Raw genomic sequence first — 14,557 nt, 5'->3', positions numbered from 1 at the left:
CTTCTCCTTTCACTTCTGACTGCACACACAACTTCCTACTATTGTCCTTGACAGGCCCTAATCTTACTCTAGTCATTCTTTTATTCCTGACACACCTTGAGAAAGCTTTAGGGTTTTCCTTGATTCTACCTGCCAAAGACTTATCATGTCCCCTCCTGACTCTTCTTAGCTCTCTCTTTAGGTCTTTCCTGGCTAATTTGTAACTCTCAAGCACCCTAACTGAGCCTACACGCCTCATCTTTACATAAGCCTCCTTCTTCCTCTTGACAAAAGATTCATCTTCTTTAATAAACCACGGTCCCTCCGCTCGACCACTTCCTCCCTGCCTGACAGGTAGATACTTATCAAGGACACACAGTAAGTTGTTCCTTGAACAGGCTTCACGTTTCAATTGTGCCCATCCCCTGCAGTTTCCTTCTCCATCCTATACATCCTAAATCTTGCCAAATCGCATCATAATTGCCTTTCCCTCAGCTGGAACTCTTGCCCTGTGGTAAATGTCTATCCTTTTCCATCGCTAAAGTAAACGTAATCAAATTATGGTCATTATCACCAAAGTGCTCACCTACCTCCAAATCTAACACCTGGTCTGGTTCATTACCTAGTACCAAATCCAATGTGGCATCACCACTTATTCGCCTATCGACATACTGTGTCAGGAAACCCTCCTGCACACATTGGACAAAAACTGACCCATCTAAAGTACTCGAACTATAGTGTTTTCTGTCAATATTTGGAAAGTTAAAGTCCCCCATAACAACTACACTGTTACCTTCGCTTCTTTCCAGCATCATCTTTGCAATCCTTTCCTCTCTGGAACTTTTTGGAGGCTTGTAGAAAACTACCAACAGGGTGACCATTCCTTTCCTGTTTCTAATTTCAGCCCATACTACCTCAGTAGATGAGTCCTCATCAAATGTCCTTTCTGTCGTATCTCCATCAAACATAATACTGTCCTTGACTAACAATGCGACACCTCCCCCTCTTTTACTACCTTCCCTATTTTTACTGAAACATCCAAATCCCAGAACCTGCAACAACCATTCCTGTCCCTGCAACAGCCATTTCACTCCCTGCTCTATCCATGTCTCTGAAATGACCATAACATCAAAGTCCCAGGTACCAACCCATGCTGCAAGTTCACCCACCTTAATCCAGATGCTCCTGGCATTGAAATAGACACACTTCAAACCACCCTCCTGCCTGCCGGTACACTCCTGCGACCTTGAAATCTTATTTATGACCTCACTACTCTCAACCTCCTGTACACTGGAGCTACGTTTCAGGTTCCCATGAATAGTTGTTAGCGGGGACTGTTAGTGGCTAACAATGGGTGGTGTGTAATAGCAGGCTCTGTGATAACAAAGCCTGAGTGTGGGAGTTGGGGTAAGGAAATGATAGAACTCAGGCCCTAAAGTTATTGAACTCAATATTGAGTCCAGAAGGCTGCAGGGTCCCCAAACAGAAAATGAGGTGCTGTTCTTTCTGCTTGTGCTGAGCTTCACTGGCAAGCCTGCCGCAGAGATGTTGGCCAAGAAATAGGGTGGTGTGTTAAAGTGGCAGGTAACTGGAAGCTCAGAGTCATTTTTGTGAACAGAACACAAGTGTTTTGCAAAGTGGTCATCCCGGTCTACACTTCGTTTCCCCAAATGTAGAGGAGACCACATTGTGTGCAGCAAATGCAGTCCAGTAGATTGTGTGAAGTCTAGGTAGAGTGCTGCTTCACCTGAAAACTGTGTTTGGGCTCTTGGATACGGAGGAGGGAGGAACTAAACGGACAGGAGTCATACCTTCTGCGTTTGCAGAAGAAGGTGCCGTGAGGCTGAGCGTGCGTGCTGGGAGTGGACCAGGGTGTCCTGGAGGGAACAGTCCTGCAGAGGCTGACAAGAGAGAATATATGTCTGTTGGTGGCATCTCGCTGGAGGTGGAGGAAATGGTAGCTGGTGATCTTCTGGATGTGGATGCTGGTGGGATAGTAGGTGAGGACAGGGGGACCCTATTGCTCTTGCAGGAAGGAAGAGAGGAGGTGAGGGCTGAAGCACAGGAAATGGGTTGGATGGACATGGCTGAGTTCCCTGTCAACAGTGGTACTGGGGAATCCTCTGTTGAAGTTGGCATCACTAGAAAAAAATGTGATGGAGATGAAGGAACTGGAGAATGGAATAGAATCTTTAAAAGAAGCAGGCTGTGAGGATGTATAGACCAGGTAATTGTGGGAGTCAGCAGGTTTGTAATGGATATTGATGGCCAGTCTATCCCCAGAAATGGAAACAAAGATGTCAAGTAAAGGAAGGGAGGAGTCAGAGATAGATCAGGTGAAGGTGAGAACGGGGTGGAAATTGGAAGCGAAATCGATGAAATTTTCCAAGTCTGGACAGGAGGTGGAGGCACCATGATGATATCATCGATATTCCAGAGGGAGAGTTGTGGATGCGGGCTACAATAGGACCGAACAAGAAATGTTCCACGTACCGCACAAAAAGACAGGCATAACTGGGCCGTAAAGCATACCCTGACCAGTTAAGAGAAGTTAAAAGAAAAGTTGTCCCAATCCATCTCCCGCACTTCAGCCCTCACACCCCCTCTCTTGCTTCCCGCAACAGCAATAGGGTTCCACTGTCCTTACCTACCAACCCACCAGCATCCATATCCAGAAGATCACCAGGTGCCATTTCCTCCACCTCCGGCACGATGCCAACAACAGACACATATTCCCCTCCTCTCCCCTCCCTTGTCAGCGTTCCGCAAAAACCATTCCCTTCAGGACACCCTAGTCCACTCTTACTTCACTCCTAACACCCCCTCCCCGCACAGCCTCACAACACCTTCCCCTGCAACCGCCGAAGGTGTATTTCATGTCCGTTTACCTCCTCCCTCCTCAGTATCTAAGGGCTCAACACATACCTTCCAGGTGAAGCAGCACTTTACCTACACTTCACACAATCTGGTCTACTGCATTCACTGCTCAAAATGTGGTCTCTTCTACATTGGAGGAAACAAAGCATAGACTGGATGACTGCTTCGCAGAACACTTACATTCTGTGTGCAAAAAGACCCTGGGCCTCCAGTTGCCTGACACTTTAACACACCATTCTGTTCCCTGGTCAACATCTCTGCCTTGGGCTTGCTGCAGTGCTCCAACAAAGCTCAGCGCAAGCTGGAAGAACAGCACCTCATTTTTTGCCTGGGAACCTTGAGCCTTCTGGACTCAATATTGAGTTCGAAACTCTAGAGCCTGAGCTCTCCAATTTCCTTACCCTAATTCCCACAACCTGGTCTTGGTATCATTTAGTCTGCTATTACACACCTCCCATTGTTCGCCACTAACAGTCCCCATTAACAGTTATTCACGCTCTGAGCCAGATCTGTATCCACTCCTTTGACTGTCTAACTGCTCTTCTTTCACTTTGGGCTCTATCCCCACCTATTGTTTACTCCTTACCCCCTCCCCACCCTGGTCTTGTGCATAAAAACCAACATTTTCCGAGCTGCTGTCAGTTCTGAGGAAGGGTCACTCCACCCAAATCGTTAACTCTAATTTCTCTCCACAAATGCTGCCGGACCTGCTGAGCTTTTCCAACAATTTCTACTTTCATTTCTGATTTACAGCATCTGCAGTTCTTTCAGTTTTTATGTGGAGATGGAGCCCTGAGAGAAATATGAAAGCATTAAGTAAATAAGGTGATAAGACAAGCTGGATAAGTGATATTAAAAACTAAGATTAGGACTAAAATGAGTCAGCTGTACCAAATGCAACACATATGATGTGATAATGGGCCTAGGAGTAATGAGAATGGTTAAAAGCGGCCCAAGTCATAACAGCAAGTCTGGCAGCATCTGTGGAGAGAAATCATGCTTAACATTTCAGGTCAAAGTGACCCTTCCTCAAAAGTGTAGGTAAAACACTGCTTCACTTCAGGGCCTTGGATGGTAAGGAGGGAGGAGGAGAACAAGCAGATAATTGCTCAGGAAGATGCCACAGGAATGTGGGGAGATTTTGGGAGTGGAGGAGGATTGGACTAGAGTGTCATAGAGGGAATGGTCCCTGTGGAATGCTTAGCTTCTATAATGAGGAAAATGTTTGAGTCTATTATCAAGGAAGAAATAGCCAGGCATCGAGATAGAATTGTCCCATTGTGCAGACGCAGCATGGGCATGAGGGCAGATTAACTAATCTTTTGGAATTCTATGAAGACATTATGAACATGGTGGACAAAAGGGACCCAGTAGATGTGGTGTATCTAGATTTCCAAAAGGTATTCAACATGGTGCCATACAAAAGGCTGCTGCATAAGATAAAGATGCAAGTATGATCAGAGGATTGGTTAACCAACAGGAAGCAATGAGTGGGAATAAATGAGTGCTATTCTGGTTAGCAATTTACAAGTGGTGTGCATCAGGGATCAGTGTTGGGACCTCAATTATGCACAATTTATTGAAGTTGGGGACCACGTGTGGTGTGTCAACGTTTGCAGATGACATGAGGATGAGTGGTAGAGCAAAGTGTGCAGAGGACGGTGAAACTTTGCAAAGGGACATAGATGGTTTGTGAGTGGTCAAAGGTCCAGCAGATGGAGTACAATTGAAGTAACCCATTTCAGTGGGAATAACAGTAAAGAGGAGTAATACCTCAATGGTAAGAAATTGCAGCACACTGCTGTGCAGTGGGACCTTGGTGCCCTTGTGCACGAATCACACAAGGTTCATCTGCAGGGGCAACTGATAATTAAGATGGCAAATGGAATTTTGTCCTTCATTGCTAAAGGAATTGAGTTTAAAAACATAAATGTACAGGGTGCTGCTGAGGCAACACCTGGATACTGCGTGCAGTTTTGGTCTCCTTACTTGAGAAATGATGTACTAGCACTAGAAAGGATACAGAGAAGGTTCACTAGGTTGATTCCGGAGTTGAGGGTCTTGTCTTATGAGGAAAGACTGAGTAGTCTGGGATTATATTCATTGGAATTTAGAAGAATGAGGGGGAATTCTTAAAGCAAAATATAAAATTATGAAGGGAGTAGATAAGATAGAAGTAGAGAGGATGTTTCCACTGGCGGGTGAAACTAGGACAAGAGTCCACAGCTGCAAAATTAGGGGGAACAGGTTTCGGACTGAATTGAGAAGGAACCTCTTCACCCACAGGAATTCCCTGCCCAATGAAGAAGTTGAGGCTTCTTCAGTAAATGTTTTTAAAGCTAAGATTGATCATTTTCTGAACAGTAAAGAAATTAAGAGTTACGGTGAGAGGGTGGGTAAGTGGAGCTGAGACCACAAAAAGATCAAAGGGACAGATGGTCTACTCCTGTTCCTAGTTCTTATGTACTTATGTATGTTCTTTGTTAGAGACCTATATTTCCCAACTATCAGGCTTCTGGCACCAATTCATTTTCCAGAGAATGTTGGAAATTTGTCAGACAACCTATTATTTCTTCATCGGCTTCTCCCCTGATCTTCGAATGTAGTGAGAATTTTTAGATATTGTGTTTGATTAACTCCTTCCATAATAATTCATTAATCCAAGGTGGAGGAGGGGAAAAAGTTGTGGCTGTAAGAACTGCTCCTTTTTAGAGGTATTTTTCAGTGCTGGAGCTGATTTCCTCAAATTCTAGGAGCAGTAATTACTGTTTTATAAGCTGTTGCATTGTTTTGGAACTTTGGGAGAAAACAGGATCAAAACAATAGCACTTTAAAAAGGAGGAAGGGTAACAAAGGCAGTGACCACATGGGAAGTGAATCAAATAGAGAAATAACCTGCACTGCTGTCTGAGCCAACAGTGAATCTGCACAGCTGACTATTCTGCTGTTTGATTTCAAGTATCCCTTAACATCAGAATTCATCTAAGAACAAATTAACACACAGCAAAATGCACACCTTGGAGAAACCTGTGTGGGAGAGCTCACAGCAGGGGAGCAGCTAATTGGTCTTTTTAAAAGTGTAACCTTACTTTTTTTTTGTAAATCTACAATAGCGAGTAGAGTGAGTTCATTTTTGATTATTTGTTTTCTTGACATCCGTCTCTTGATTAGATTTTAAACATATAAAACATAGTTACTAAGTTAGCCTGGAACATTGTTTTTTAGAGCAGTAAGACTGTGCATTTTCTGGGTCTGTGGATTGTTAAGGTGCAAAGATGGCCTTTACTAGAGTGATGTGCTGGATGTGGGCGATCAAGGACAATTTCCATGTTACTAATGATTATGTCTGCAGGAAGTGTATTTGGTTACAAATCCTATTGGATTGTATGGATCAGTTGGAGCAGCAAGTAGAGGCAATGAGGAATTTACAGGAGTTAGTGGTTTTATGGATGCAGTTATAGGAAGGGAGATAAATTGAAGATACATTCAGGGAGATGGGTTACCTCCAGGAAAGGTAGGAGAGGGAGGCAGGTCATGCAAAGTCTCCTGTGGCTATCCCCATCTCAAACAATTATGCTATCTTGGAAATTGTAGGGGATGGTGGCCTTTCAGAGGAATGTAGCACTGACAGCCAGGTTTCTGACACTGAGACTGACTCTAATGGAACAAGGGGTACGTCAAGTTCCAAGCGATCAACTGCAATTAGGGACTGTCTAGTCAGAGGTACAGACAGATGTTTCTGCAGCTGGCAGCGGGACACCAGACTCCTTGGAGCCTCCTTGGAGCCAGGATCAAGGATATCTTGGAGAGAGTGCAGAATATTCTCAAAGGCGAGAGGGACCAGCAGGAAATCATTGTACACATTCAAACTAACAACATAGGAATTGAAAGAGACTAGATTCTAGGGAGACAATATAGGCAGGAATATACGAAGGAGGTCCTTGCAGGTAGTAATGTCCAGTGCCATGAGCTGGTGAGGGTAAGACTAGGAGGATAGAGCAGATGAATACGTAGCTGAGAACTGGTGCAGGGGAGAAGGATTCACATTTTTGGATCATTGGAATCTCTTCTGGAGTAGAAGTGACCTGTATAAGGAGGATGAATTGCACCTGAAAGGGAAAGGGACTAACATACTGGTGGGGAGATTTGCAAGAGCTGCTTGGGAATATTTAACTAGTAAAGTGGGGGGAGCCCAGGCAGGTAGTGAGGAAAGAAATCAGTCTGAGACTGCTACAGCTGGGAAAAGGAGCAAGTCAAACTGTCTAGGCAATCAGGGATAAAGCAGAGAATGAGGTAGAACTGATAAATTAAACTGCATTTATTTCAATGCAAGAGGCCTAATAGGGAAGGCAGATGAACTCAGGGCACGGTTGGGAACATAAGACAGGAATATCATAGCAGTTACAGAGACATGACTCAGGGATGTTCAGGACTGGCAGCTTAATGTTCCAGGGTATAGATGCTACAGGAAGGATGGAAAGGGGGCAAGAGATGAAGGGGAGTGATGTTTTTGACTAGGGATAACATTATGGCTGTACTTAGGGAGGATATTCCTGAGAATATGACCAGAGAAGTTATTTGCATGGAACTGAGAGATAAGAAAGGGATGATCATCTTATTGGGATTGTACTATAGACCCACCCAATACAGATTGAGAAACAAATTTATCAGGAGATCTCAGTTATCTGTAAGAATAATAAAGTGGTTATAGTAGGGGATTTCAACTTCCAAAACATAGACGGGACTACATAGTGTCTAGAGTTTGGATGGAGAGGAATTTGTTACGTGTGCACAAGACAATTTTCTGATTCACTATGTGGATGTATCTACCAGAGAAGGTGCAAAACTTGACCTACTCTTGGGAAATAAAGCAGGGCAGCTGACTAAGATGTCAGTGGGGGAGCACTTTGGGACCAGTGACCATAACTCTATTAGTTTTAAAATAGGGATGGAAAAGAATAGCCTGGATCTAAAACTTAAAGTTGTAAATTGGAGGAAAGCCAATTTTGACAGTATTAGGCAAGAACTTTTAGAAGTTGATTGTGGGTGCGGATGTTTTCAGGTAAAGGAATGGCTGGAAATGAGAATCCTTCAGAAATGAGAGAATGAGAGTCCAGAGACAATGTAAATGTATGGAATGCTGGATGACTAGAAAAATTGAGGTTATGGTGGTGAGTACTAATAAGTACTAATAAGACTTTCAACCTCGACCATCTCCATTAGGGTGACACAGTGGCTCAGTTGTTGGCACTGCTGCCTCACAGCACCAGGGACCTGAGATTGATTCCAGCCTTGGATGACTGTGTGGAGTTTGCACATTCTTCCTGTGTCAGTGAAGGTTTTCTTTGAATGCTCCAGTTTCTACCCACAATCCAGATGCGCAGGCTAGATGGATTAGCCATACAGGATTACAGGGATAGGGTAGGCTAGGGTTGGGGGTGGATCTGGATGGGTAGATCTTCACAGGGTCAGTTTGGACTTGATGGTCAAATGACCTGCTTCTCCACCTGTAGGGATTCTACAAGGGCAGCAGATGTATTGGAAATGGCGCAGTGGACTCAATGGGCCAAATGGCCTTGCTTCCACTCCTATATCTTGTGGTCTTATCAGCAAGATCCTCTCCAAGTCATACTATATAGCCATTTCTTCATTGTTGCCAGGCTAGGTTCCGTGAACATCCCGTTCATTGTGGGTGGACCTACACTACAGCACTTTAAGATAGTGGCTCACCACCTAACTTTTCAAAGTCAATTAGGGATATCAATAAAGTGTTGTCTTTGCCAATGACCACATACTGTGAATAAAATGAAAAAAAAATGATTTGGTATAACATAGAAAAGGAAAACTTGACTGTAGAACAAATTTTTGTGAAGTATAAGGGACCTAGTCCAAGTTAGTAATGAAGGAGAAAATTGGCAAAGTAGAATAGTAGATCAGCAAAGAGGAATACATCAATGGGAAGTGGAAAAGGCACAAACCAAATAAGTCAAAAAGTTGCCCGGAGGTTAAGCAGCAATACAAAATAATTATCAAAAACAAAAAGGAAACAAAATATTTTCCATCTGAATGTGGGCAGAAGAAGGATAGTTTAAAAAAAGTCTGATCAGGTACTGAAGATAAAAGAATAAAGTTTGATCACAGAATGGTTACAGCAGAGGAGGAGGTATTCAGTCCTTCAAACCTGTACCAGCAAATTGTAAGAGCAAGTTAGCTAGTCCCACTCACCTCTCCCATCCCACACCCTGTCAATTTGTTTCCTTGTTTTGCACAGAATTTTGAAAGCCAAGATTAATGAAATTTCAGAGATAAATAAACATTGCTGAGCTAAATATCTATTCTAATTAAGCTTTTCATCTTGCACTCATCAGGACAATTTGAAAGAATAGCATTTCAAGGAGAAAACCAGCATTCATAATGCATAAGAGAACAGTGCTACTTGGTTGGCAAATGGCCTCTGATTGATAGATTGCCACGGAGAATGAACCTCTTAATGCTGAAAGATAGTTAAAAGTCAGGGTTTAATTCGGTTTGATTTTAAACCAGTCAATGTGGTTTGATTGGTCTGTGAAAATAAATGACTGAAGGGCTGTTACCTGTTTTGTTGAGTTGAAACGGACGCAGTGTATGGACAAAGAACATAGAGTCATACAGCATGGAAACAGACCCTTCGGTCCAACCTGTCCACGCCGAACATAATCCCAAAGTAAATGTATCCCATCTGCCTGCTCCTTGCCTCCATCCTGCCAACCTGCTTCTATTCATGTACTTATGCTAACATTTTTTAAACATTACAATTGTACCTGCATCCATCATTTCCTTAGTAAATTCATTCCACACATGAACTACCCTCTTTGTAAAAAAATTGCCCCATATGTCTTTTTAAAATTTCTCTCCTCTAACCCCAAAAATATGCTCCCATCATATGGAAAAGACAACTACCATTAAGTCTATCCATATACCTCATTGTTTTATAAACTTCCCAACCTCGTACACTCCAATGAAAAATGTTCCAGCCCATCCAGCTATTCTTTATAACTCAAACCCTCCATACCCACCAACATCCTGTAAATCTCTTCTGAATCCTATCCAGCTTAATATCCTTCCTATAACTGGGCAACCAAAACTGCACCCAGTATTCTCGAAGAGGCCTCACCAATTTCCTGTACAAATTCAACATGACTTCCCAACTCCTATACTCAAAGGACTGAGCAATGAGGGCAAGCATGCCAAATGCCGTTTTAAACACTGTCTATGTGTGACACAAACTTCAAAGAATTATGTACCTGCACCCTTAAGTTGCTCTGTTCTACAACACTATCTAAGGCCCTACCATTAATTATATCAGCCATACCCTTGTTTGTTGTATCAAAATGCAATAGTTCACATTTATCTAGATTGAACTCCATCTGCCATTTTTCAGCATGTTGATCCACTTGATCAAGATCCCTTTGTAATTTTAGAAGACTTTCTCCACTTTCTCTATGCCACCAATTTTGGTGTCACCCACAAACTTACTAACCATGCCTTCTATATTCCCATCCAACTAATTTATATAAATGAGAAACAAAAGAAGACCAAGAACCAATCCCTGTGGAACACCACTAATGACAGGTCTCCAGTCTGAAAAACAACCCTCCACCACCACCCTCTGTCTTCCACCTTTGAGCCAGTTCTGTATCCAAATGGATTGTTCTCCCTATATGCCATGAGATCTAACCTTGCTAATCAGTCTCCCATGGGGAACCTTGTCAAATGCCTTACTGAAGTCCATATAGATCATGTCCACTGCTCTGCCCTCATCAGTCCTCTTTGTTACTTCTTCAAAAAACTCAATCAAGTTTGTGAGACATGATTTCCCACACACAAAGCAATGTTGACTATCCTTAATCAGTCCTTGCCTTTCCAAATACATGTACATCCTGTCCCTCAGGATTCTCTCCGACAACTTGCCCACCACTGACATCCGGTTCACCAGTCTATAGTTCCTTGGATAGTCCTTAACACCCTTCTTAAACAGTGGCACCACATTAGCCAATCTCCAGTCTTCTGGCACCTCACCTGTGACTATTGATGATATAAATATCTCAGCAAGGGGCCCAGCAATCATTTCCCTGGCTTCCCACAGAGTTCTAGGGTACACCTGATCAGGTCCGAGGGATTAATCCACTTTTTTGTGTTTTAAGACATCCAGCACTTCCTTCTCTGTAATATGGACATTTTTTCAATTTCTTTCATGTCCTTTTCCACTGTAAACACTGTTGCAAAATACTCGTTTAGTATCTCCCCATCTCCTGCATCAATACAAAGGATGCCTTGCTGATCTTTGAGGGGCCCTATTCTCTCCCTAGTTACCCTTTTGTCCTTAATGTATTTGTAATAACCCTTTGGATTCTCCTTAACTCTATTTGCCAAAGCTATGACTAACTCTCCCTGTATTCCATGGTAACCTTGGTAACCAGTCTACCATAAGGAAATTTGTTGAATGCTTTACTGAATTCCATATAGATCATGTCCACTGCTCTGCGCTCATCAATCCTCTTCATTACTTTTTCCAAAAAACTCAATTAAGTTAGGGAGACACAATTTCCCATGCACAAAGTCATGTTGACTAATCCAAATGAATCCTTGCCTTTCCAAATGCATGTAAATGCTGTCCCACAGGATTCCCTCCAATAAATTGCCCACCAATGTCAGGCCCACCAATCTATTGTTCCCTGGCTTTTCCTTACCACCTTTCTTAATAATCGTACCACGTTAGCCAATCTCTAGTCATTTGGCACCTCACCTGTTGCGATCTATAATACAAATATCTCAGCAAGGGGCCCAGCAATCAGTTCCCTAGATTCCACAGATGTCTCAAGTAAACCTGATCAGGTCCTGGGGATTTATCCATTCATATGCATTTTAAGCTGTCCAGCACCTCCCCCTCTGTCATATGGACATTTTTCAAGATGTCACTATTTCTTCCCCACATTCTATATTTTCCATATCTTTCTCCACAGTAAACAAACTGATGCAAAATGCTAATTTAGTACTCCCAACTCCTGTGGTTCCAAACATAGGTGGCCTTGCTGATCTTTAAGGGGCCGAGAATGCGATGCTGGAAAAGCACAGCAGGTCAGGCAGCATCCGAAGAGCAGGAAAATCGGTGTTTTGGGCAAAAGCCCTTCATCAGGAACCTTTGACATAATTAAGGGGCCTAATTCTCTCCCTAGTTACCCTTTTGTCCTTAATGTATTTGTAGAATCCCTTTGGATTCTCCTTCACTCTGTTTGCCAAAGCTATCTCATGTCCCCTTTTTGCTCTCCTGATTTCCCTCTTAAGTATACTCTTTATACTCTTCTAGGGATTCATTTGATCTCTCCTGTCCATACCTGACATATGCTTCCTTCTTTGAGAAGATGGTGGTGGGCTGCCTTCTTGAATTGCTGCTGTCCATTCACTGTAGATAGACCCACAATGTCATAGGGTGGGAGTTCCAGGATTTTGACTCAGTGACACTAAAGGAATGGTGACATATTTCCAAGTGAAGATGGTGAGTATTTTAGAGGGAACTCTCAGTTAGCGTTCCTTGCTGCTGCTTTGTCCTTCTAGGTAGCAGTAGTCCTGGGTTTGGTAGTTGCTCCCCTGTCCAGTCAGGGACCAAAGAAGAATTCAGATAGAAGAAAAGCAAAGCTGGTTATTGGAAATAGAAAAACCAAAAATGAATGTGGTAAGCACCAGAAATAACTCCAAGAATCAATCCTTGGGTCACATTACAAAATACATACAGCACTCACAATAAGATGCTTAAATTGATGGTGCTCATAGAAGTGTAAGCCTATGATTTAATTGCCTTGACAATGACCAAGACTGGGAAGTTAGTATGAAAGAATATTTGACATATGAGATGGAAACGCAAAAATGGAAAACGAGGTAGGATAGTGCTGATGCTAAAGGAGGGCAGCAGTGTATTAATGTGGGAAGACCTCCAGTCAGAACTGGTAGGATACTGGTGAGTGTTGTCAAACAGAGTTCAGGTACGTAATTCTTTGAAAGTTGCATCACAGGTAGACAGGGTGGTTAAGAGGCATTTAGAACGTTTGCTTCATTGCTCAGACCATTGCATATAGCAGTTGGGTTATCATACTGTAGATGTACAGGACTTTGGTGAGACCACTTTTGGAGTACTGTGTACAGTTCTGGTCACCCTGCTAAATGAAGAATATTATTACATTCAAGAGATAACAGTAAATATTTACAAGGATGTTACTGGGACTGGAGGGTTTGAGTTATAAAAATAGGCTGCATAGGCTCGGACATTTTTCACTGGAGCATAGGAATCTGAGAGGTGACCATATAGAGGTTTACAAAATCATGAGGGGCATAGATAAGTTGAATAGCAAAGGTATTTTCCTTAGGATAGGGGAGTTCAAATCAAGGGGGCATAATTTTAAGATGAGAAGAGATTGATTTAAAAGGGTCCTGAGGGGAAGTGCTTCACACAAAAGGTGATTCATATGTGGAATGAACTGCCAGAGGAAGTGGTACATGCAGGTACAATTACAACATTTCTAGATGATTAGATTAGATTCACTACAATGTGGGAAACAGGTCTTCGGCCCAACAAGTCCACACCGACCCTCTGAAGAGCAACCCACCCCCCCCCTACATTTACCCCGATTAATGCACCTAACACTAGGGTGTAATTTAGCATAGCAAATTCACCTGACCTGCACATCTTTGGACTGTGGGACGAAACCGGAACACCCGGAGAAAACCCATGCAGACACGTGGAGAATGTGCAAACTCCACACAGACAGTTGCCTGAGGCGGGAATTGAACCCGGGTCCCTGGCGCTGTGAGCCATCGTGCCACCCCAGCAATTTGATAGACATTTGAACACGTACATGAATAGGAAAGATTCAGAGGAATATGGGTCAAACAAAGGCAAATGGGACTAGTTTAGTTTGGAGAACTTGATCAGCATGAACAACTTGGACCAAAGGGCCTGCTTCCTCACTGTATCACTCTATGACTCTATAATGGACTGTAGAATCTGTTTGATTGGAGCTAAGAAATATCAAGTAGCAACTAATAGTGATAATAATAGTGGCTTGTTATGAAAAAAATGATAATAGTGGTTTATAGGCCACCAAACTGTACTGGTAATGTAGGCACTGTATAATCAGGAGAAGAGTAATCATAGTTGACTTCAATCTGCATATAGACTAGGTGAATATAATACACACCAGTGCAGTGAAGGAAGAATTTCTGGATTGTGATTGGATACTTCTCCAGAGAACTGTCTTGCAGACAGTTTTCCCTCTAAGCTGTGTAACCGCAGCAGGTATGACTTCCAGTTTCAGAAGTCACTGCCATACATAGACCTTAGATATCTGAACACTGATAAAAATATTAGAGGAGTATTAGTTGCAGAACCATCTAAGGCAATGAATAAAAGTTAATTTGTAATATTGTTATAAAATAACCTCAAGGAAATAGTATCTATAATATGAGAAAATTCCCCATAAAGTTTCAAAAAAATGTAAGTTCATCTAGGGTCTTAAATCCAAAACAGAGCAATTACGATGGTAAGGGAAGAATGTTGATTGGGCGGATTAGAAAAATACTTTTTAATAAATTACCCAAAAAATTGTCAATCTGAGGATTGAGAAAATTTTAGAAGTTGGGGAAGAAAGGGCAAGAAATTGATTATAAG

This window comes from Chiloscyllium punctatum, chromosome 1 (genome assembly GCF_047496795.1).
Source record: "Chiloscyllium punctatum isolate Juve2018m chromosome 1, sChiPun1.3, whole genome shotgun sequence".
Taxonomy (NCBI): Eukaryota; Metazoa; Chordata; class Chondrichthyes; order Orectolobiformes; family Hemiscylliidae; genus Chiloscyllium; species Chiloscyllium punctatum.
The sequence above is the reverse complement of the archived record's forward strand: the minus strand, read 5'-3'. Positions refer to the sequence as shown.